The sequence below is a fragment of the Rutilus rutilus genome (assembly GCF_951802725.1).
Source record: "Rutilus rutilus genome assembly, chromosome: 18".
In the NCBI taxonomy this organism is placed as follows: Eukaryota; Metazoa; Chordata; class Actinopteri; order Cypriniformes; family Leuciscidae; genus Rutilus; species Rutilus rutilus.
This window is the reverse complement of record NC_140231.1, coordinates 1543149-1568891: the sequence shown is the minus strand read 5'-3', so window position 1 is coordinate 1568891 and position 25743 is coordinate 1543149. Positions and strand designations below refer to the sequence as shown.

The 25743-nt window shown below is 38.8% G+C and overlaps 1 protein-coding gene across 1 annotated transcript in view; it reads right to left on the bottom strand.

Moving 5' to 3' along the window:
• The window catches only part of fstl4 (follistatin-like 4), a 231170-nt gene extending 229429 nt beyond the window's left edge, over positions 1-1741 (bottom strand). Inside the window, exon 1 of the mRNA XM_084386854.1 lies at positions 1541-1741. The gene's annotated coding sequence lies outside the window, so the exon portion shown is untranslated. The remainder of the gene's footprint in view (positions 1-1540) is intronic.
• Positions 1742-25743: the final 24002 nt, after the last annotated feature.

Genomic DNA, 25743 nt, shown 5'->3' with positions numbered 1-25743 from the left:
CTTCTCTAAAGAGAAAACCACACAACCCAACAGTGACTGCGTTTACATGTGCGCCAATAGTGTGATTCTCTCTAATAATCAGTGTAATCGCTGTAAGATGTTTACATGACACGACTTTACATGAGTATTGGCTAATTCATATGCTTAAACCACACTCAGACAGGCATTCAGTATGCATGATACCGACTATCATGACCAGATGTCAGAGGTTATAATAACAAAAGCATTACATTTAATATAAAGCTATTTTGTCATATTTACACTGTATTTCTTCCGCTTCTCATTGGTCGGCTACACCGTCCAACAATATTCTGTTTTTACGGTGAAATCTGTGCCAGAACATTACATTACAAAATACAACGATGCAGTTACCAGCACTGCAGTTTATATAGTGAATATCCCGACCCATTTGAGCTATTAAATCTGAAATAAGATCACGGATAACACAGAAGGCCAGTGATGACTTCAGCTTCACCAACACTGACCGTCTGTGACTAATAAACATAAAGACAGATGACAGTTCAGCCCACGCAAACACAGATTATTAAATAACCTGGAAACATGTAATCAAATACACCAAATCACAGAGCAAATGTGATGGTTTGCACAAAGACATTCTGGGAAGAATGATTTTTATTCATTTTACAAGTAGCCTAGTGTCTTCTCAAATATAATATCATGTTAAAGTTGAACTAATTAACAGTTTTTTTTAACTGTAGAATGTTTACATTATTTTCCTGTTACAAATAGGTAACACTTTAATTAGTTACATCATGTTACTAAATGTACTTACTATAGTAATAACAACAGTATTAATATACACATAACCAACCCTAAATCAAACCCTAACCATAACTCTAAGTGCATGTTAATTAATATCACTCAGTACTTAGGCTATGTGAGTAAGTATAATGTAACTATGCTACTTTAAAATAAAGTGTAACCCACATATGCATTCAGTCACTAAGTTGTGTGATTGCACGTAGCCTATATGAAACAATCATTTGTTATATGGTTAAAATAAATACAGAATGTCATAACAATGATTAATAAATTGTTATATAATAAACCAGTTAATAAATGGCATCGGCATAATGTTGTATTGTTATAGATAGAGCGATAAAACATCAGCGTATAACTCTATAACACATAAAGATCATTTCTGATGAAACACGAGCTGGCTGTCTAAGTAAAGGTCCTGCTGTTTTGTGTGTGTGTGTGTGAGTGTGTGTGTGTGATCGAGGTGTATCTCGACCGCATGCTCAGCTCCGCGCGCGCGCCACTGATGCCCAGAAGTGTTGTCCATGTAGACAGCGCACTAGACATGAGGCAGAGACCCTGACTGCACACACTACAGAGCAAACTCTTGCTGAGGTTCTCCATACACACCAGATGCAGATATAAAGCACGGGTTTAATCCCAGTTCGACCGCGCTCGCGCTTCATCATCATCATCATCATCATCATCATAATAATGTGTGTATGGAGACGCGACAGCATCACAGAACACAGTGAGAAAGGCTCAGTCGCCTGTGCTTTACCTGTCGTGTTCCTGCGCCGAGACAGAAATACTGCGTGCGATGTGCGCTTTAGCTGTCCAGAGACTCAGATCTACAGAAGAACTCACACACCCGCTCTCCTTCACTCCATCCTTCAACTGAGAGTGACCCGCTGTTCCAGCTCACCCTATATCAGCTGCTCTCTCTCTCTCTCTCTCTCTCACACACACACACACACACTCCCTGCGACGTCACACGGAGAGCGCATATATAACGCACACACCTAAGATCCTCGTGCCACACACACACTTCACACACACGAGATGCCGCTACAATCGTACTGTATAATCAACATAATAATCACTGAAAAAAAGTAAGTTCAATGGGCTAAAGGCATACCTTCAGAAAAATGAAATAAATATATATATATATATTTGTATTGAACATTGATGGGGCAAAATATTTTGTGTGAAAATAAATCATAAAAGTGGTTTATTTTGTATAAAATCGTATAAATGTTTGAGGTGTCGAGGTCTTTTACTCCACACACACACGGTACTGATTAATACTTCAGCTAAAATGTGTTTTTAATAATGTCTAATTAGTAGCCTATAATAATTGTTCAAAATCACTTTAGCAAAGTTTAGACAATTTTCTGCTTAATTTGATTAAAAAAGTATAAATTCTTTGTTAAATATTGTTTATTAAAATAAGCTAATTTGACAAATACAGAAACAAATTTATTTTGTTATAAAAAAGTAAAGATTCTGAAAGCATTGAATGAGATCGCATAATAATTTAATAAATCTTTACAGCAGTAACAAATAAATATGATGTTTTATGATATGATTTGATTATGATATAGTTTTTTAAATATGATGGTTTCATTATAAATATGGTGATTATCTCTAAGGTTTGATATATGATATGTCCCATCTGAATAACCATGTCATGTCAACAAATGGAAAAGTCAGTCATCTGTTTATTATCATGTTAATTATTGTGTCTTTACATATCCGTCCATTACTGAAAAACTGTTGCTTTAATAACCTTCAACAAAACTGAACATCATTACCAAGACCTTTGTGTAAAAATATATTCAATTATTTTATCGATTCTCATTTGCTCCTTAAATCTACAACATTTTTAAAAACATCAAATATTAGCTCAGATTAGCTCAGAATCAGCGTTGCGCTGCTGTCCACGATCACGTCAAGGATCAGAACAATTTCCACGTGCATCTTGAAAAGCGGATGTAAAGAAAAGTGCTGAGCTGAGATTTGTGCCAACTAGTGGTTTAAAATAGAATAAAGTTATATATATTTTATAAAGTAAAATAAAAGTATCCCTGTTGCGCCCTGTACGGTGTGTGTAGCACATCACTGTCACACAATTGAAAATACTTAGTGACTCTGTCCCTGTGAAAGTATATAATGCAGAAACTCGAGGCATGAGCACAACAGGACTATTCACTTCTCACTCCAGTCAATGCTTTTCCTTCTGGAACTCAATCTTTGTAAAAGCACAAACCCTAAATCGAAACTAATACATATATATAGGCCTACATTTTGTTCCAATGAGGACAAAAACAGCGTCTCAGTGTGGACGGAAGGACAAAAATGAGAGAAAAAGATGCGTTTTCAAACGTATTGTGGTACAAAAATACATTTATACAGTATTTATAATCCATTTATTCACTTTTTGAGCATGGACCTGAAAATGAAATTTCCTTAAACGACTGTAAATCTCGAATGCTTTAGAGCAAGACTTCAGTTTGGTCACTTCAGTTGACTTCAGATTATTGCTGAAGTGAAAAAGGTTTAAAAATTTACGTTTATTGTTATGAAAAATGCACAAAAAGTTGTGTTCCAAATTTGAGGCTGAAATCTAAAAAAATGAGCTTTCAGTCAGATTTAGTTTAGCCGCAGTACCGAACGCTTCCACTAGAGGAAGTTCGTTACACATTAGTTTCCAATGCGAACAATACAAGTGTGACTGTTTTTTTTTTTTTTGAGGACCATTTATCCTTTACGAATCATGTCCATTTATTTTGCGTGTGAGTGTGTGTTCACACAGCAAGTGCCAAAACCTTTACCAAGTTTCATACCATTACGATGACGTAAGAAATTCAAAAAAAATAAAACGTATTTTTTTTTCGGTCAAGGGTAAAGAGGGTTTTGAACATGGTATTTGAAATAAACCACTACTAGAAAAAACAAGCATGTCTGTAATTGGACTTTTGACTAAAAAACATATAGTTACTGTATACAGTATATCTATATATATACAGTACCTATGAAACCCTTGTGACAACAAGCTCTGTTGTCTCCAGAAACTGAGCATAGAACGTAAAGACAGAAAAACTGCCTCCACAGAAATATGATCATCTGAAGTAATGGCACAAAGAAATAACTACACAAGGAGTCTCTTCATACGACAAATAAAAGAGATTTGAAAAGCTTTGAGTGTAGATCCGCAACAGAAGAGCATCACTGTTTCAAAGGCAGAGAGGAGGTGACACACTTACCGGCGATGATACAGCGCCAGCATCAAAGCTGCATGTGTGCCTGAAATATTTATGCCCAATGTAACATTCATCACAAAAGAGAAGAGCTTTATTAGTGCAGCAGCCGAACGATTCCCTGGAATAATGCAAAACGGCACAGCAAGTGATGCAAGTGACAGAACGGCACAGTTTAGGCAACAACACATGAAGAGAGCACAATTAACTCTGTTCTAATTACTGCAACACTGTCAGAAACCTGCATTAATAACCCATTACCAAACAGATCCGCAGCTCTCCTGTGGATGTACAGGAAAAGGTTACACTTCATTGTTACAGTGTAATTATACTTTTAAATACAGAGTGATATTAAGTAACTACATGTACTTACTATAGGGGTAGGGTAGGGTTAGGGTTAGGGGTTGGTTGAGGGCTATTTGCATGTAATTTACTGTTAATACTATGGTAAGTAACATATGTAACAAAGACACTGTAAAATAAAGTGTTACCCAAGAAAACAGTCCAGTCACGTGGGAAGAGAAGGACCACACATTCACTACATTCGGCCAAGCAGATGTTGCAGATGCTGAAGATGCTGAAGATGCTGAAGATGCTGAAGATGTTGCAGATGTTGCAGATGCTGAAGATGCTGAAGGTAAAAGGCCTTTTTAAGGATGCTGAGATGAATGAATCTCGTTACGTCATCCTCAGCGTTCTAGCGCCCCCTGGGACTGGCATTTGATCACATCTGAGGCCAATCCTCGGCTTTTCCAGGACCGGCTATCGGATTGGATCAAATCTTGAAAATGGGTTGTTCAAAAAGGATTTGGAAATCCAATCTTGGTTTTGATCTGGATTAAACCATCAGTTTGTTTGTGTTCTTTAAAGCTTATTAGTGAGATTGGGATTCCTTTGATCCAAAGAAAATCAGGATTAGCTTGATCCCAGCAGAAGGGTGGATTTCAGGGACAAAAAAAAAGAAAAAGTAATACTTTAAAACTGGTCAAAAAATACAACATTTATATCATGTAATACACACATTTATATTTCGCTCTTGATTAGTTTAACTGCTAAAATAATCAAGTAGAAGTAGACATTAGTACAGTAAAGTACAGTTGATATCATGGAATAATCCCAGAAATACTGTAGCTGTCTAAAATAATATAGGCCTTTTTCATTTCAAGTGTTTTTGATCACTGCATTATCTGCACAATCATCAGAGATGAGCCAGCCAAGTAGTTTCTGACAACTGCGTCCCTTATTGCATATATATTTGTTAGTTTTCGTGGTGTGTCAAACGAAGAGCTATGGAAAGCCTAAAGGGACAGAAAAAATTATGTTTTGTATTCTCTTGCAAAGGTTTTCGTTCCCCCAAGAAACTTTGCATTCACTCTCAAAACTTGAGTTCTTCGCTAATTAAAGCAGTTATTTGGGGGAATGTAAAACTTTTGTGAGAGAGCGCAAAAGCATTAAAACATAATTCTTCTCCCATTTCATATTTTTTCCATCACCTTTAGTGCCTCCGTCGGCGTCGGATTGTTTAAAGGACATTGGAAATGTTAGGGAATGTTAGTTTGTTTATGCTGTTTTCTTTCTCTTCCAATAAAACTCTTAAAGAGACCCACACTGACTCTTTACCTGTAGTTCATTTATCTTATATTTGGAGCACTGGTAATCCAGATTTGGTAATCTGACAAATTGTGATCCAATCATATTTAGCTTTGAAAATATGCACAGCACAAAAGTATATACTTGATCCTGGATAGCAAAACATGGGATTCCCCAAATCTAGATAATTCTGATCCAGATTAGACTTTTTGAACAACTGGGTCCTGGTGTTCATTTTTTGTACTTGTCAATAACTCTGATATTGCGTTCATGAAATATAGATTGATTAGTCAAAACGGCTCATGCCTGATAATTTCAGTGACCCAAAAAAGTTGTGCACTCTAATATTTCACTGGATGACCTTTAGCTTTGATTGCTGTGCGCATTCATTGTGGAGTCGCTTCGACAACCTCATGCAAAGTCACAACATTTATTTCCATCAAGAGTTGCATTCAAGATTATGTATTGATAGTGGCGGAGTCAAATATAGTCTGAAGGTCCTTCCACGCCAAGGACGATAACTATAATGATAAAGATATATAGATTCAGAAGAATATACTTAATTAAAAGAATAGCAGAGTCCACACCTCGCCTATACCTTTAACAGCACAAGGGGTCGATATAGTTGGATTCACTATTATAACTTTTTATTTTTTTAGCTGATGAACGATAAAAACATTGACCAACCAGAATTCATCCTTCTTTAAAGAGCTCAAGCATTTAAAGCGGTAGATGACAAAACAGAACGATATTGTGCGTTGGTTTGGACGTTTATATAGTTATGAAGTGGCGTTAAAGACTTTGAATGGGGTTAAAGTCAGGACTCAGTGTGAAAATGATTTCTTGTGCTCGCTCTTTCACAATATAAGCCTGATGAATCTTGGCATTGTCATCCTAGAATATGGCCATGGGATACGTCTTTCAACATGGTTACACACTGCATCAGATAGGGTTAAAGTCCCCCTGTAGTCAATCATGTTATTGATCACCAAAATGACATATTTAAATGTTTTTTCCTTTAAAAAAAGGTCTTCATGGCTTTGAATATCTTGAATGTAACGTGACACCCTTGCCTCATTTAGTATGCGCGGTTCTATGAATATGCAAATGAGCCCCGCCTCCACTCACTCACTCAGCTCAGAGATCCACTGGTTGACGATCACACGTTGATCTGATTGGTTACAAGGTAGTTTGTGACGTCAGAAACACCAGCGATTTCAAAGCGTGTTTTTGAGACTGTCTTTGGTTCACTGCAGTTTTTAGGAGGAAATACTCAGCAATGGTGTCGACTTATGAGTTTACACATATTAAGCATATTAAAAACACCACATAGACACATAAACAACATTAAGAACATTATTTTAACCACAGGGGGAGTTTGAATTGTTTTCAAAATTATAAAATGTCACAAACTTCATCCTAACCTTCCGCTTGGCAGCAGCAAATCATCTTTACAGTAAGAGGCATTTACAGTAATGATCGCTCAGGTCACGTGCCAGTGATCATCTCTTCAACGCCCTGATGTCTGCAAAAGATGTATTACTTGCTTTATTTAGTGCCATCTTGTGGCCAATATTCATCTGGTGGAAAACACATCACAGATCTCAAGATGACTGTCAGGTTGATGTCGGATGTCTTAACTCTCACACGGCACTCTCTCTTGACAAGCTCAAAGAAAGGAAATTTCCAAAAGAACAAGGGTTTAATGTGCTTATCATCCATAAAACTTCCACAGATCAAGGCTCTTCTGTTAGTCAACAGCTGCTCAAAGTGCACGAGTTAAATCCTTTGATATGCTCTTTGAGTCGAACAGAAGTTACAAGAGGAAGCCTTGCTAATGAGAAAAACCTGACAATCCTGTCCTCGAGATCACTCGACGAGGCTCTTTTCTTAAACTCTCAGCATTTGCCCTAAACTTTCCTGAGGAAGTTTCTCGCAGGTTTCCTGCTCTTCTGAAGGGCTGATCTGACAACGCCACAACACTGATTGCTGCGAACTCTAGATATGAAAGACTGCGCTATTAAAGCAGCCTGAAAACTGTAAGAAAATGATATAGGCAACTTGGCAATAGAGAAGGTCAGAGACATTAGGTCGGGTGTGTAATGTAAGTTGAAGCGGATAAACGGTGGTGTGATGGTTGCCCTCACTTAGCTTCAAAATGCTGCGATTTGTGATGGCCATTCCCTGAGCCTCTCAGAGCTGGAGGCTTGGCACTTCACAGCTCATGGGACAAATGGTCCAAAGCACACTAAACCCGGTGTTGTTGCTCTAAAACTGTAAGCATGTTGGAAGGAGCACACACTGTACATGTACTGGGGCTGCACTGGTATGCATGGTTTTTAAAGCACTCCACATGGCTTCTATACAGTAAATTCAACATCTGGACAATCTTTCCTTGTTTGATCACAGACTCGGCGCAGTTCAAGGTTTCTTTGATTTGACGAGTGATTCACGAGAGGTCGACGAGGGTTATAGAGTATATACCCTTGTGAAAAATATGTTTGCTTAATTGTATTGAAGTGAACTTTTGAACTTATATTTAAAAATAGTACTAATATTTAAATTAAAAGTAAAGTACTTGCAGATAATATTAATGAAATTAAAGGACACTTAAGTGTGCTTAAAGAGAGTACACTTTCATGACTTTGTTTAGATATACTTTTAAAAGTGCACTTTGTAATAATGTCAAATGAAAGAACTGTCGTGCTTTAAGTACACTTATTTTGATGTGTTGACTAACATATTAAAGCACTTGATTGTAATTTTAACTGTAGTGTCTTTTTCAAAAATTCATATATTTTAAATAAATTGCAACTTCATCATTACAAATACATTTAAATGCATGACATACAGGTTTCAACAGGAACGACATTAAAGTATATTTTAGTTTGCCATAAATGCATGTCAGTACTTTAATCAGAACACTTTAACATTATTTCAAAGACAGCAGAAGTAATAATGAAATTATTACATATAAGCCTGATTTCACAGACAGGGCTTAGATTAGGCCAGGATTAGGCCTTAGTTCAATTAGAGCATTTAAGTGGTTTTAATAAATACGCCTTAAAAAAAAAAAAAACATTACTGGTGTGAATTTTGAGACAAAATAATGGCACTGACACATTTTAAGATATATCAGTGCTTTCAGTTAAAGCAGCTCAAACATGCGTTATAAAACGGTTAGTTCCAGTCCTTGATTCTGATTGGTCAATAGCTGTGTTTTATTCACGATAAACGGTTCTATGTATCACTACACACCACCCCTAGCAACCACTCTTAGCAACGTAAACATATGTTTGATCTCATTGATATCGTTCATTGAAGCTTATAGAGTATTGTGAGAGAGATCGAGTAAGAGTTCCTGCTTTTACAGTAGATTAAGCATCCTTCAGGTCAGTCCTATATTCATAATAAAATATCCATTTGAATGTCCGCTGGATCTCTTGTCCTTTTAACAGTTCAGGGGTTTTCCAGTGCCGTGACATGCTAGTCATTTATCAGTTGCGTCTTGCTTCTCCATGATCACAAGTTTAAGAACTTTCAATATAAAAGTCTTCTCTACCGTGAAAATAAACAACTGTATTTATTCACGATCCAGAACAGCCTCTCAAACCTTATTGCTTACTTTTAGTCTGGGACTCGATTTTAGCCTTGTCTGTGAAACCAGGGGCCTAATATGTACTTAAGTGGCCCAAAAACACTCTAAAGTTCGACTAACTGCATTTAATAAAAATGTAAACTATATTTGAATGTCATTTAATTTTAATTATAAAACGGATAGTTCCGGTCCTGGATTCTGATTGGTTGAGCCGCGTTCGAAGCCGTTGTAAATTACTCCACAAACACACACCTGTGACCGCGTTACATTAGTGTTACTCCACAAACACACACCTGTGACCGCGTTACACTAGTGTTACTCCACAAACACACACCTGTGACCGCGTTACATTAGTGTTACTCCACAAACACACACCTGTGACCGCGTTACATTAGTGTTACTCCACAAACACACACCTGTGACCGCGTTACACTAGTGTTACTCCACAAACACACACCTGTGACCGCGTTACATTAGTGTTACTCCACAAACACACACCTGTGACCGCGTTACATTAGTGTTACTCCACAAACACACACCTGTGACCGCATTACATTAGTGTTACTCCACAAACACACACCTGTGACCGCGTTACACTAGTGTTACTCCACAAACACACACCTGTGACCGCGTTACACTAGTGTTACTCCACAAACACACACCTGTGACCGCGTTACACTAGTGTTACTCCACAAACACACACCTGTGATCGCATTACATTAGTGTTACTCCACAAACACACACCTGTGACCACGTTACACTAGTGTTACTCCACAAACACACACCTGTGACCGCATTACATTAGTGTTACTCCACAAACACACACCTGTGACCGCGTTACACTAGTGTTACTCCACAAACACACACCTGTGACCGCGTTACACTAGTGTTACTCCACAAACACACACCTGTGACCGCGTTACACTAGTGTTACTCCACAAACACACACCTGTGATCGCATTACATTAGTGTTACTCCACAAACACACACCTGTGACCGCGTTACACTAGTGTTACTCCACAAACACACACCTGTGACCGCGTTACATTAGTGTTACTCCACAAACACACACCTGTGACCGCATTACATTAGTGTTACTCCACACTCACACACCTGTGACCGCATTACATTAGTGTTACTCCACAAACACACACACCTGTGACCGCATTACATTAGTGTTACTCCACAAACACACACCTGTGATCGCGTTACATTAGTGTTACTCCACACACACACACACACACACACACACACACACACACACACACACACACACACACACACACACTTGTGACTGCATTACATTAGTGTTACTCCACACTCACACACCTGTGACCGCCTTACATTAGTGTTACTCCACAAACACACACCTGTGACCGCGTTACACTAGTGTTACTCCACAAACACACACCTGTGATCGCATTACATTAGTGTTACTCCACAAACACACACCTGTGACCGCGTTACACTAGTGTTACTCCACAAACACACACCTGTGACCGCATTACATTAGTGTTACTCCACAAACACACACACCTGTGACCGCGTTACATTAGTGTTACTCCACAAACACACACCTGTGACCGCATTACATTAGTGTTACTCCACACTCACACACCTGTGACCGCATTACATTAGTGTTACTCCACAAACACACACCTGTGACCGCATTACATTAGTGTTACTCCACAAACACACACCTGTGACCGCATTACATTAGTGTTACTCCACAAACACACACCTGTGACCGCGTTACATTAGTGTTACTCCACACTCACAAACCTGTGACCGCATTACATTAGTGTTACTCCACAAACACACACCTGTGACTGCATTACATTAGTGTTACTCCACACTCACACACCTGTGACCGCATTACATTAGTGTTACTCCACAAACACACACCTGTGACCGCGTTACATTAGTGTTACTCCACAAACACACACCTGTGATCGCGTTACATTAGTGTTACTCCACACACACACACACACACACACACACACACACACACACACACACACACACACACACACACACACACACACACACACACACACACACACACACCTGTGACCGCATTACATTAGTGTTACTCCACACTCACACACCTGTGACCGCATTACATTAGTGTTACTCCACAAACACACACCTGTGACCGCATTACATTAGTGTTACTCCACAAACACACACCTGTGATCGCGTTACATTAGTGTTACTCCACAAACACACACCTGTGATCGCGTTACATTAGTGTTACTCCACAAACACACACCTGTGACTGCATTACATTAGTGTTACTCCACACTCACACACCTGTGACCGCGTTACATTAGTGTTACTCCACAAACACACACCTGTGACTGCATTACATTAGTGTTACTCCACACTCACACACCTGTGACCGCATTACATTAGTGTTACTCCACAAACACACACCTGTGACTGCATTACATTAGTGTTACTCCAAACTCACACACCTGTGACCGCATTACATTAGTGTTACTCCACAAACACACACCTGTGACTGCATTACATTAGTGTTACTCCACACTCACACACCTGTGACCGTGTTACATTAGTGTTACTCCACAAACACACACCTGTGACTGCATTACATTAGTGTTACTCCACACTCACACACCTGTGACCGCATTACATTAGTGTTACTCCACAAACACACACCTGTGACCGCGTTGCATTAGTGTTACTCCACACTCACACACCTGTGACCGCATTACATTAGTGTTACTCCACAAACACACACCTGTGACCGCATTACATTAGTGTTACTCCACACTCACACACCTGTGACCGCATTACATTAGTGTTACTCCACAAACACACACCTGTGACCGCGTTACATTAGTGTTACTCCACAAACACACACCTGTGACCGCATTACATTAGTGTTACTCCACAAACACACACCTGTGACCGCATTACATTAGTGTTACTCCACAAACACACACCTGTGACCGCATTACATTAGTGTTACTCCACAAACACACACCTGTGACTGCATTACATTAGTGTTACTCCACACTCACACACCTGTGACCGCATTACATTAGTGTTACTCCACAAACACACACCTGTGACCGCGTTACATTAGTGTTACTCCACAAACACACACCTGTGATCGCGTTACATTAGTGTTACTCCACAAACACACAGCTGTGAGCGCATTACATTAGTGTTACTCCACAAACACACACCTGTGACCGCGTTACATTAGTGTTACTCCACAAACACACACCTGTGACCGCATTACATTAGTGTTACTCCACAAACACACACCTGTGACCGCATTACATTAGTGTTACTCCACAAACACACACCTGTGACTGCATTACATTAGTGTTACTCCACACTCACACACCTGTGACCGCATTACATTAGTGTTACTCCACAAACACACACCTGTGACCGCGTTACATTAGTGTTACTCCACAAACACACACCTGTGATCGCGTTACATTAGTGTTACTCCACAAACACACAGCTGTGAGCGCATTACATTAGTGTTACTCCACAAACACACACCTGTGACCGCGTTACATTAGTGTTACTCCACAAACACACACCTTTGACCGCATTACATTAGTGTTACTCCACAAACACACACCTGTGACCGCATTACATTAGTGTTACTCCACAAACACACACCTGTGACTGCATTACATTAGTGTTACTCCACACTCACACACCTGTGACCGCGTTACATTAGTGTTACTCCACAAACACACACCTGTGACCGCGTTACATTAGTGTTACTCCACAAACACACACCTGTGATCGCGTTACATTAGTGTTACTCCACAAACACACAGCTGTGAGCGCATTACATTAGTGTTACTCCACAAACACACACCTGTGACCGCGTTACATTAGTGTTACTCCACAAACACACACCTTTGACCGCATTACATTAGTGTTACTCCACAAACACACACCTGTGACCGCATTACATTAGTGTTTCTCCACAAACACACACACACACACACACACACACACACACACACCTGTGACCGCATTACATTAGTGTTACTCCACACACACACACACACACACACACGCACACACACACCTGTGACCGCGTTACATTAGTGTTCTTTGTTGCTGCATGTGTTGCTTGTCCAACTCTTTGGAACTACATTGCTTGGCAGAGGAATACATGTGTTATAACGTTATATTTTTTGTTGCTGGTGTTTATTTTATGAATAAAATAAATATTTAAATCATTTATAAAAGCAATAAGCCCCTTGAAGCCGTGATTTACAGTGAATTTAGAACAGCTAAGGGGGTTTTACTCTGCTCCGCATCGAGTCTATCAATGCTCCTCAGCTGTACTACACTCATTGTAAATCACGGCTTCACGGGGCTTATTGCTTTATTAACATACAATTATGAGTCCAAAACCATTCCACTTCCATTCGGATTAAACTCGAGGATGTATTGATCCATATGTAATATAAAATATGAAGTATTTTCAGTCCGATTATGAAGGGACTATTTGGTTGCATGTAAACGCAAGCTAGTGTTTTGCCTTTAATAATCCTCCCTTTCAATATTTATACAATTATTATATTGTTTGGTACAGAATTATGTCATTGTTCTTTTATATCTGCTCTCACAAGGCTTTCGATGTAAGGAGGCCAGAGTGTTCTGAAGACACTGTGACACTGTCTGATCAGTGATTATATCATATTTGCCAGGGGCGGTATTTTTCCATTATGCACAGGACATGAATGTGGATGTAATGGGTGAGTTTTAAATCAGAGCACACTGGATCCTCAATAAGCTGTAGATCTGATCACGACTGTTAGCTGTTTTCATGCTTAGTTTAACATTACCTGTAGATTCAGATCCAGATCAATGGATGCAGAAAATTAGAAATAGTATTTCTTTTTACAAGATACAGAAGAGTCAAACGAACTATTTAAAATAAGTTATACAGACGTAATAACAATGATAATACGAAATGACAATAAAGACTTTGTCTTTGGCTCAAACCTGTCTAACACACTGCAACTGTTATGGAATTAGTTTGATTTTCTGAATGAAGGTGCATGCATTTCGCATTTATAAGCGACATTTCACATGCAAAAAAAGTCCCATTGTCATAGTGTTGAGATGTATGCAGCTTTCTGTTGGTCAACACAGCGAATCCGCGTGACCAGCTTGAACCCAGTGCGAAATCTGCGTCGAAATTCTAGATCACACAGTTTCCAATTGAAATGACTCGATTTCGCCCGAGAACATTCGTTGAAAATGGTAATAGTGACCGCAACTTTAAACTACTTCTGGTTTCTTGGATGCAAACTTGGATGAACATCGCAAATTGCAAATGAAACATGCGAACTCATAGATGGATGAAACTGATCTGTGCAAATGTGTTGTCACAATTTGCTTCCTTACAAGCAAAATCTGAGCTCCAAGATTGCTACATATCCATCTATTTCCTTGACTATATGACTACACAAAAGCAATTATCTGTGTGTGTGTGTGTGTGTGTGTGTGTTAGCACTCTCCTCTCTCAGTAACACAGTGAATTACGCAGAAAGTGTCCCTTCCGCTGTGCCGTAACCGGTTGTAGTCTGCGGGACGGGTAATGAAAGCGCAGGCCAGTGTTGGAAAGCTTCAGGATAAAGTCTCCGAGCCTTAGCCTCATCTTCTGATTTGATGCACAGTCGCAGTCTCTGCTTGAAGCCCCTCGTTCCTTTTGTTTCTCTTCCTTTTGCCTTTCTGATTTGATGGCTTTTGGACCCCAGATGACAATGAGATGAAAGCAAGGGCCTGATGAAACACAATGCTCCCGCGGCTCAGTCTTATGGACGACGTGTCACTCTTATTCTGGGCCTGACCTGCACATACAAACAGCCCTAAAGCACGCTCGCCTTTTGTTTCCATTGCTTTGTTTGCTTATATCTTGCCGTTTTATGTCCCCACATCCGTCACATTACCAATTTCCTTTGGCTTTCTCCTGTTTCATCTCAATTTCCCCCCATTTCTCCCTGTAGCTGCCATTAACCTAAAAAAGCTAGAGCAGCTTCCCAAAATAATCTGATTTCATTACGAACCTCCCTAATGCATCTTTAGAGGAACATCCATATTTAACACGCTTCATCATGTTTATGTGACGGAAGATTTGCAGATTCATGAAATGAGCAAAAAACAAAAAAATGTGTGCTAGTGGAACCAAAAAAAAGTATTTGGACACTTTATTGGGGAAAAAAAAAATATGGCAAAAGTATGTATTTTATGCCGAATACTGTAAACAAGAGCAGGTTAAACTGCACAGCGGCCGTACAGTGATGATTACTGCAGATTTCCCTTTTTTCTCCAACAGAAAAAGAGAAATAGATGGAGATATGAAGACATTTACTGTCGCCTGTTGCCTGTATTTGAAACTGAAGTGTCACAGTGGTAGCCTTTTACTTTAAAGAGCTATTTCTACCTAATTAAACCCATAAAAATGAGTTTTGTTGATATACAGTACCAGTCAAAAGTTTGGAAACACTACTATTTTTAATGCTTTTGAAAGAAGTCTCTTATGCTCATCAAGCCTGCAGTAAAAAAAAAAAAAAAAAAAAAAAAAACAGTAATATTATGAAATATTATTACAATTTAAAATAATGGTTCTCTTTTTTAATATACTTTAAAATGTAATTTATTTTTGTGATGCAAAGCTGAATTTTCATCAGCAAGTACTCCAGTCTTTGGTGTCTTATGATCCTTCAGAAATCATTCTAATATGCTGATTTGATACTCAGTTATTATCAATGATGGAAACAGTTGTGCTGTTTAATATATTTTTTTGGAATACTTTTTTCAGGATTCATTGATGAGTAAAACGTTAACAGCATTTATTCATAAAAACAGCATTTATTCAAAATAAAAACATTTCTAACAATATAAATCGTTACCATCACCTTTTATCAATTTAACGCATCCTTGTTGAATTAAAGTACTAATTTCTTAAAAAAAAAAAAAGTTATTGTTCCCAAACTTTTGAACGGTAGTGTATATTGTTACAAAAGATTTCTATTCTAAATAAATACAGTTCTTTTTAACTTTTTATTCATCAAATAATCCTGAAAAAAGTATCTCAGGTTATAAAAAAAATATTAAGCAGCACAACTGTTTCCAACATTGATCATAAATCAGCATATTAGAATGATTTCTGAAGGATCATAAGACACCAAAGACTGGAGTACTTGCTGATGAAAATTCAGCTTTGCATCACAAAAATAAATTACATTTTAAAGTATATTAAAAAAAGAGAACCATTATTTTAAATTGTAATAATATTTCATAATATTACTGTTTTTTTTTTTTTTTTTTTTTTTTTTTTTAACTGCAGGCTTGATGAGCATAAGAGACTTCAAGAGACTTCTTTCAAAAGCATTACAAATAGTAGTGTTTCCAAACTTTTGACTGGTACTGTAAATTGATGTATATACAGGTTGGTTTAGTGATGTTAACACTTTCCCCGCCATTGATGAGATTTTCCATCATTTATGACACACCGCTTCCCCGCCATTGATGTTTTTATTCTGGCGATCCATGTTTTCACTGTGATACGGTAGGGGTTGATGTTATGGATCGTCTGAAGTAGTACAGCATCTCCAGATCCAAAAACAAGTTAAGAAGAAGAAGATCTGCATGAACGAGAAGGAATGAACAGAAGATTGCTTACGCACAATTCAGCTCATGTGATCATCAGAGATTCAACAGCATATAAATCAAAACTGCCTAATGTTACAGATTGAAATGTTGAACCCATGAAGAGGTCACGACTGTGAAGCTTTAGGAGTGTTGATGGACTCCATCTGTGTTTTTATCATTGTTCTGAATCCCGTCTGGACGTAATCTTTGACAAAAACTTGAACTCTTTCCCCCCTAAAATGTTACTATTTGTATGAAGTCAATGATACCCCAAAACTGTTTGCTTACAAACATTATTCAGAATATCTTCTTTTGTGCTCCGCATAATAAAGACGGTTGTACAGGTTTGTAACAACTTGAGTGTGAGTAAATGATGAATTCTCGATTGTTGGGTGAACTATCCCTTTAATCCCTCTATTATCCGAAGTCTTTCTAGGGAAAAAAAGCATATTCTTGGGACCTCATGTGAATTCTTTTAACAAATTAGTTTATGGAATAGAAAAGCTCCTGGCATGACAGGTGCATTAGAGATGGCTGATAGGTCTTTAACTTTGGTAGCGATCACGTCATTATCTACATAGCACAGCTGATTGGTTGTTGTTGTTGCATCTGCGGCCAATGAGCTGCGGCTCAACATTCAAAGAACTGTGGGTAGTGTTGCTGTGATCAGTCTGCAGTGCGCTTTCAGAAGCCCTCCCCCTTCCCCAGCTCCACCTGTATAGATCTGCCACGGGTTCATTCATGAATGCATGTCTAGCATGTCTTGCGTGTTACATTAGCCTTTTATATGCAGCTAATCGCTGCACCTGCTTAGCATTTGCAATGCTAACATCCATTATTGATATGAAAATACACCAAACCGCATGAAAATAGCACACAAACCATTTAACCATATATAACCATATTGTAATTTTGTTTATTAGCTTCTTGTTTAAGGGGTAGAAATCTTTCAGTGTATCTATCAGAACGAGGAAGTGTACAGGACTCTTTCAGCTCTTTAGGTTGCATAATTCAGTGGGAAATTAATAGAAATGATTAGGGCTGCACGATTATGACAAAAATGATAACTGTCGATTATTCTACATTATTGCGCCACGCATTACATCATCACGTTGGAAAGGTCACGTTTCACGTCATCTGTCTAAGTTATTTGTCTGTGTACTCCGGTTCAAAAAGGTAGGGAAGGGTGAAAAATTCCATCTCATTTTCTCTTCCAACTTCAAAATCGTCCGACATCTTTGATTTAATTTATTAGTATTATTTTCTTCTTTTTTTCGTGACCTTTCCAACGTGATGACGTAATACGTGGCGCGTCGCAGACCAGCACAAGATGAACAATTGTGGTTAAAAAGTATATACATTTTTATTTTCTTTAGAAAATGACCGATCGTTTCGCTAGATAGACCCTATTCCTCAGCTGGGATCGTGCAGAGCCCTTTGAAACGGCATTGATTTGAACTTCAACATTCTGGTTGCCATTGAAGTCCATTGTGTGGAGAAAAATCCTGAAATGTTTTCCTCAAAATACATAATTTATTTTCCACTGAAGAAAGAAGGACATGGACATCTTGGATGGCATTGGGGTGAGTAAATTATCAGGAAATGTTCATTTTGAGGTGAACTACTCCTTTAAAGGGGTTAAACCAGACGCTACAGTAATCCACGCTGCTCTTGGTAGATTGCGTTGTTCATCATGGAAATGATCCGGCTGCATCTGTGTTTTTTTATTTGAACTTTCCACTCTCATCTGCACTTTTACGGGACTGTGGTCTCATGCTAATTTGCCCTGTTTAGTAAATCTGACCCTTTGTGTCCAATTATTTACTTCTGTGTGTATACGAAATTCAGCCGAAATGTATATGAAATATGATCCGGTCGTGTGCATTGACCATATAGTTCATTAGAACAAATAAAGGGGACTCAGCTGAAACGGGAAGAAGTTTGCCGGTCATTTATGGGATGCGCAGGTGGCAGAGGTGGACATAATCAGTGGCATTCGAGTCTGCAGGGGTGTGATGTGATTACCTTATCTTCACACTCACTAACTCATCTAATTACACAACTCCAGTGAAAGGGCGCGCTGGAAAAAAAAGGTTAATTGCTTAATTTTCCTACCATATGTACACCCAAGTTCATAAGTCAAGTTTTTATTGAATACACACACTGTTTCAAAACTGCTTTGACATTTCTTCTTGATTTTATATGGAAACAGAATTCCAGTTGTACCAGTGCTCTTCACACAGAGGTCATGCTCTCCATGGAAGGACTTTGAATCCTCACAAAAAGGTCATCCGTGTCTGGATGCGCATATCATGCCAGATAGCATCGCGCAGAGAGAAAAACATCCGTGGGGAAAGCAGAGACATTACACGGATCATTAGCTCCTGATATAGGAGAGGGAGCGCTGACTGGCTTAATGATGCTTTGATAAGCTGTTTTCGGGAGGTAAACATAATCTGTTAGCTTTTTTTGAACTTGGAGCCATTTTTGCTGTGAAACGAAACCGTCATTTGCTTGTTTGCAGGACAATCCACAACTGCAAATGTTCATGCAGCTGTCCTTGTGCTGCTTCATGATGGAAATGTGCAATAATTAGACTTGTGCTCAGGTTTTAGGTACAAAGCCCACCTACAGTACGTTTGCTTTCCTATAGAAATCAGTTAATTCAGGGAAGAGTTCACAGAAAAATGACAATTATTTCATTTTCAACAGGTGTATACGGCCGCGTGTCCAAGAGAAATGCACATCCCTATACAGACGCCAAATGTGCCCTCCAGCACTTGCAACTCGTCCGTAACTCGTCCGTAACTCGTCCGTAAGTCGTCCGTAACTCTTCCGTAAGTCGTCCGTAACTCTTCCGTAACTCTTCCGTAACTCGTCCGTAACTCTTCCGTAGCTCGTCCGTAACTCTTCCGTAACTCTTCCGTAACTCTTCCGTAGCTTGTCCGTAAGTCGTCCGTAACTCTTCCGTAACTCGTCCGTAACTCTTCCGTAACTCGTCCGTAACTCTTCCGTAGCTCGTCCGTAACTCTTCCGTAACTCTTCCGTAACTCTTCTGTAGCTTGTCCGTAAGTCGTCCGTAACTCTTCCGTAACTCGTCCGTAACTCTTCCGTAACTCGTCCGTTACTCGTCCGTAACTCTTCCGTAGCTCGTCCGTAACTCTTCCGTAACTCTTCCGTAGTTCGTTCGTAAGTCGTCCGTAACTCTTCCGTAACTCGTCCGTAACTCTTCCGTAACTCTTCCGTAGCTCGTTCGTAAGTCGTCCGTAACTCTTCCGTAACTCGTCCGTAACTCGTCTGTAACTCTTCCGTAACTCGTCCGTAACTCTTCCGTAACTCGTCCGTAACTCTTCCGTAAGTCGTCCGTAACTCTTCCGTAACTCGTCCGTAACTCTTCCGTAACTCGTCCGTAACTCTTCCGTAGCTCGTCCGTAACTCTTCCGTAACTCTTCCGTAACTCTTCCGTAACTCTTCCGTAGCTTGTCCGTAAGTCGTCCGTAACTCTTCCGTAACTCGTCCGTAACTCTTCCGTAACTCGTCCGTTACTCGTCCGTAACTCTTCCGTAGCTCATCCGTAACTCTTCCGTAACTCTTCCGTAGTTCGTTCGTAAGTCGTCCGTAACTCTTCCGTAACTCGTCCGTAACTCTTCCGTAACTCTTCCGTAGCTCGTTCGTAAGTCGTCCGTAACTCTTCCGTAACTCGTCCGTAACTCGTCCGTAACTCTTCCGTAACTCGTCCGTAACTCGTCCGGTTTCTAAAAAGATCCGGTTACACTTTATTTTGATGGTCGCCATTAGACATTCCACTGACTAAAGTAGCCTTGCACCTCCATGTCAACTAACTCTCATTAGAGTATTAGTAGGCTGTAAGTATTAGTAGACTGTAAGTATTATGTGTTTGGGTTCGGGTTAGTAGAATAAGTTGACATGTAGTTGAAAAAGTTATTTATAGTAAGTTTTGACTCACTTTTTAAGTCAGTTTAATGTAATTTAAGTGGAAATGACTTAAACATCCAAGTTGATTTACTTAAAAATGTAAGGTAGGCTTTTTTGTTTTTGTTTTTGTTTACAGTGTACACACAATCTTCTGCTGATTAGAATTTATAAAGGGAAATTTGCAGAGGTTCTGATAAGGACAAATCTGAACATATTCATGCTTCCTTTTATGTATACGCACCATTTTAAAAATTAAATCTACGCAAAGTTTTAGACACGAGACCCCAGAGGATCACAGACACGTGAGAGGGACTCTTTCACGCCAGACAGGAAGAAATGCCCCTGAACACCTTATACTTTTGAAAGTCATTGGTTCTCACTGTCATTTTATTCAGAATATGTGAAGATATAGATTTCCTTTAGTTTTCCATGAAATTGCATGGGTAAATCCACCAAACTGAACTTCGCTCAATAAAGCAGCTGAATCAGTTTCCTATATTGCTCTTCCACATGCAATATAACTCATCTTCACACATGGCTGGCCTTTAGTGAATCAATTTAGCATTTCCGCTTAGTCACATGAGATGAATGTCTTTCTGTTCATCTCACCAACATCACAGTCTTCTGACTCCAAGACAACTTAATTCATGAACTCTATAAGGCTTTGATTTGTTATAGGATCCCAAATAGGATCTAAGAAATTATGCATTTAGATGTATTGTGGGTCATTTACAGATGTTAATTGTGAATGGGCTGATATTTGACATTTTTTACTAATACCAAATTTGCTTTGCTGATAACAATTAGCTATACAGCTCTTATAAACACCATGGAGGCTCATGTATAACACTTTGCATAGATCTGTGTTCATACAGTAGGCTACATCAGGCCGCAGTAGTGGCGTGACAATTTGTACTAATTGTGTGCAGTGTAAGTAATTGAATGGAATATCCCAGGCTGTTTAAGACACCATATCATCTGAACTCACAAATGCAGTTTTATGTACAGTACATGTTTCTTATTGAATTACAGATTTACTCTAAAGATGTTGCAATGAAGAAGCAATTTCTTTCACACTTTTGCAATAATGCAGGGATGCAATTTCATTAAAACTGTCTTTAAAAGCCAGAGATTCAGGCTGGAAATCGACTAAACTTTAACAGATCAGATAACAGAGACTTCTACATAAAAGCAGTGTAAACATGAATCACTCCAGGTTTAATCATATTTAATGCAAACACTAATAGTTTTTTCTCTTGTTTTCAAAATGTAGTGTGTGTTCAAATTATTACAATTAAAATGATTATTTATTTAATATTACAGAGATATTAGGAACGAAATTATATCCCTGTGTTTTGGTGCATCACTAATTTTGGCAGATGCACTCTAATATTTCTTAGAATCACCATAAATCTGTTCAATATGAAAACAATAAAATATATTCTGTTAAAAAGTATGAACATGATTTGTTGTGGAACAAACAATTTTCAATTAGTTAAACAAATTGGATTTATTGATGATAAATATATAAACCTGATAATTAATAGTACTATTTCATGCATCACATTACATTTATTTGTTAAAACTGTGTAATCCAAGTGGGTGAACATTTTTTTTTATGCAATTCAAATACATAAATATTAAAATTAAACCTAATATTTTTTTTGTTTTTTTGTTTTTTGATAGAGTGCATTTATCCAAAGCCAAACCCATGGCTATGGCATGATTCTCTACTAGTTGAGCAACAGGAACTCCACAGGAAAACAAATGACATTAATACACAATTTGTCATTACATCAATAATGCATGCAAAAAGATGTATAAAGGGTTTTATATAAATACACAAACCTTTACAAATATTAATATGCATGCACAAAAAACATATGCACGTGCATATTGTCATGTGCTCTTGAAGCGCAAGAAAAACCCCTGAAATAACTACAGAAGGGTCAGACATTTTTACCTTGATGACAAAATGACAAGTCTATCAATCTTCCTTATCCAGGGAAAAGTGGAGGTTCGGTACAGCAATCAATAACGTCACAATTAGTCGAATCACAGAATCATGCACAGCTGGACTGGAGCTCCGCTTGTGCCAGATGCCCGTCCTGACATTAGCCAGCTCCTCCAGGGACACGCTGACATTTCTTCAAGCTCACAGAGGCGACGTGTGTGTGATGGTGAGTGTGTGTGGGAAGCTCACCTTGACTTGGTGACCTGGAACTGCATCCAAGCCATGGGACTCCCAGAGGAACCTGAGAGAGCCACGTGAAGGGCTGAAGTCTAGATGTCTGTCAACACTCATCAGTGTAGCACTGAGCTAATGACAAGCAAAGAGGCTCTGTGACCCAGGATGCTTCAGGGAAACTGGGATGCACGCGTGACCGGAGGCTGGCCGATGTCTGCTTTGACCGCCAGCAAGAGCAGATTGCTAAGACTGACTTTAACAAGTAGATGGTTGATGTGAAACTTCAAGCTGTTTCAGTAGCGTACTGCACTGTGGCATCCTGTAATTGATCTAAACTATTGTAAACCACAGTTAAAATCCTCTTTAACTATTGTGTATGCAATATTTATGACCTCATATTAATTGAGAGGAAATTGTGATATACACTTATATAGAAATCGTGTTACATAAATCAATATTTTTAGGATGATTCAATGATTTTTGACTTGAATAAAACCAGTTTATCAGTTAAAGACATGGTCTGTATTTAAGCCCTCATGCTTGCCATGTGTCTTGGTCAAGTATTGTTTTGTGTAACCACTATGGACATGGACATGGCGCTTACCTACAGTGGTTACACAAAACAATACTTGACCGAGACACATGGCAAACATGAGGGCTTAAATACAGACTACTAATGACTAATCATGTGAACATGATTTAGACAATTAACCAATGACTACTAAACACAAAAGACTAGGGAAGCACATGGCAGGACCACATGAGGGCAAGGGAATCACATGACAAGACATGAAACATGACTGACATGAAACATGAACCAAAACAAGATGTGACATTTAGATTTAGTTAACAATAACAGCTCTGCTACATCAAGCTGAAGTTGCTCCAATGGTAGGAAAATCTGCTACTCTATGAAAGGGTCAGGAGGCACAAGAAATTGTTCATTATTAGCATTTCTTAGAGTTATGTATGTAATCCTGGTTTCCATGAGAAAGGAACGAGACGCTGTGCTTATGCGATGGGGGAACGCGTCCCATGGAACCCGGTGTCTGAAACAAGTGTGAAATCATGCCGATCTTATTGACCGACGGCAGTCCTGTAATGTCACATGTGACACAGCGTACATAACCCGAAGATGTACACTTCTGAGGGAACTCAACGCTGCGTCAGTTGCTGACGCTATGGGGATGTTAACCCTCTGGCGCCCGCGCATTTTGCTCGTTTTTTTTTTTAGCAATGAAAAATAAACACTAAATGCTCTGTTAATTTTGATCTTTCATTTTCGTGTAATACATCAATCGATCCTGTTCAGTTTCTATTTTTTTTCTGTATACTCACAATAAAAATAAAGTGTTTTGCTTTTTGACAAATAAAGAAATATTAACATGATGCGATTTCTGCCTTCTCTCTGTCAGTAAACTCCCATTTGAAACGCGTTCGAAAATGATCTATAACTCCTCGAAAATTCAGTCAAACAGGCAAACAGACCCACGGGCATAAAGCTTGAGATCGCAGCTTTTAAATGAAGTAATTTATATAAAAAACAAATATTCTCTGCTTCTGTAATCTGTACCAAAAGAGAGCGACTCCAGTCGAGCTCATTATGAGCCATTCAAAAGTAATTTGACCACTCCCCGGAGAGCGCGTGCTATTCAAATGCAAATTCTGAGAACGCCCACATCAGCTGTAAACAAAGCGCGTCGCAATCGAGTGAGGCATAATATAGCCTACCTTATGGAGAAAAGTTTCCTCAGAACAGTGCTGATATGAGGAGCAATATCTCCTGATATGAGGAGCAGATCCCGCTGAGGAGTGAGGTTGGCTGTTTTCTTTTCTCAAGTGTTGATGTGGAATAACGTTATGGAATAACGTTAGTGTAGGCCTATGCAAACCGCAAAAAGATGAATCGCATTTCTATAATATGACTCGCCTTTCTGTGAGATGAATGAAGGGTACATATTTGTAAAGACTGTTTAGCCTAAATATGAATCACGCGTCTGTGTGTGAAAGAATAAACTGCTTTGCTATAGCCTACTGAGATGAGTAAAAATCGACTGGAATATGTTGAAATAAAATGTATTTGTATAAGCAACGTATTAAACTGCAAATTAGCATTTATATGCCCTAATATTTCATAAAAACAACGTTACAGTCAGTCACACAATCTCTCTCTCACACGCACGCACAAACTCACACACGCACGCACACACACACACACACACACAATAACAGCAAGCCCTGACAGGAGGAGGACAGAGTAAAGGTACACAGGTAAAAAGGTAAAATTTCCACATTTTTATTAGCCCCGGGTCCAGTGGACCTGAACATCCTTTGTGTAATATACATGTGTAGGGGGGGTGTACAGTGTGTGGTCATTGAAAATGTGTTTTGAGCATGGGCGTCAGTTTGGTTTGAAATGTGCTGGGGACAGAGACGCATTCGGAAGTGCTGGGTACAATGACGCATTCATTTTTTTTCTCTTTCGAAAAGTTTTAATAAAAAAAGCGTTGCTAACACAATGCTAAATTATAAATCAGATGTATGTACAATAACATTACGATGTCCAGCAATCGATTTAAATAGTACATTGGGTTTAATTTGTCGTTTAATGAGGTCTAATATATGTTGTTAGTGGTGAGAATTTTCATGTGACTAAATACATAGATCCGACTATTATAAGTGTGTATTTAAATGGTCCATTGGCAGAACTTTTGCCAAGAGTGTCAGAGGTTCTGGGTTCTAAT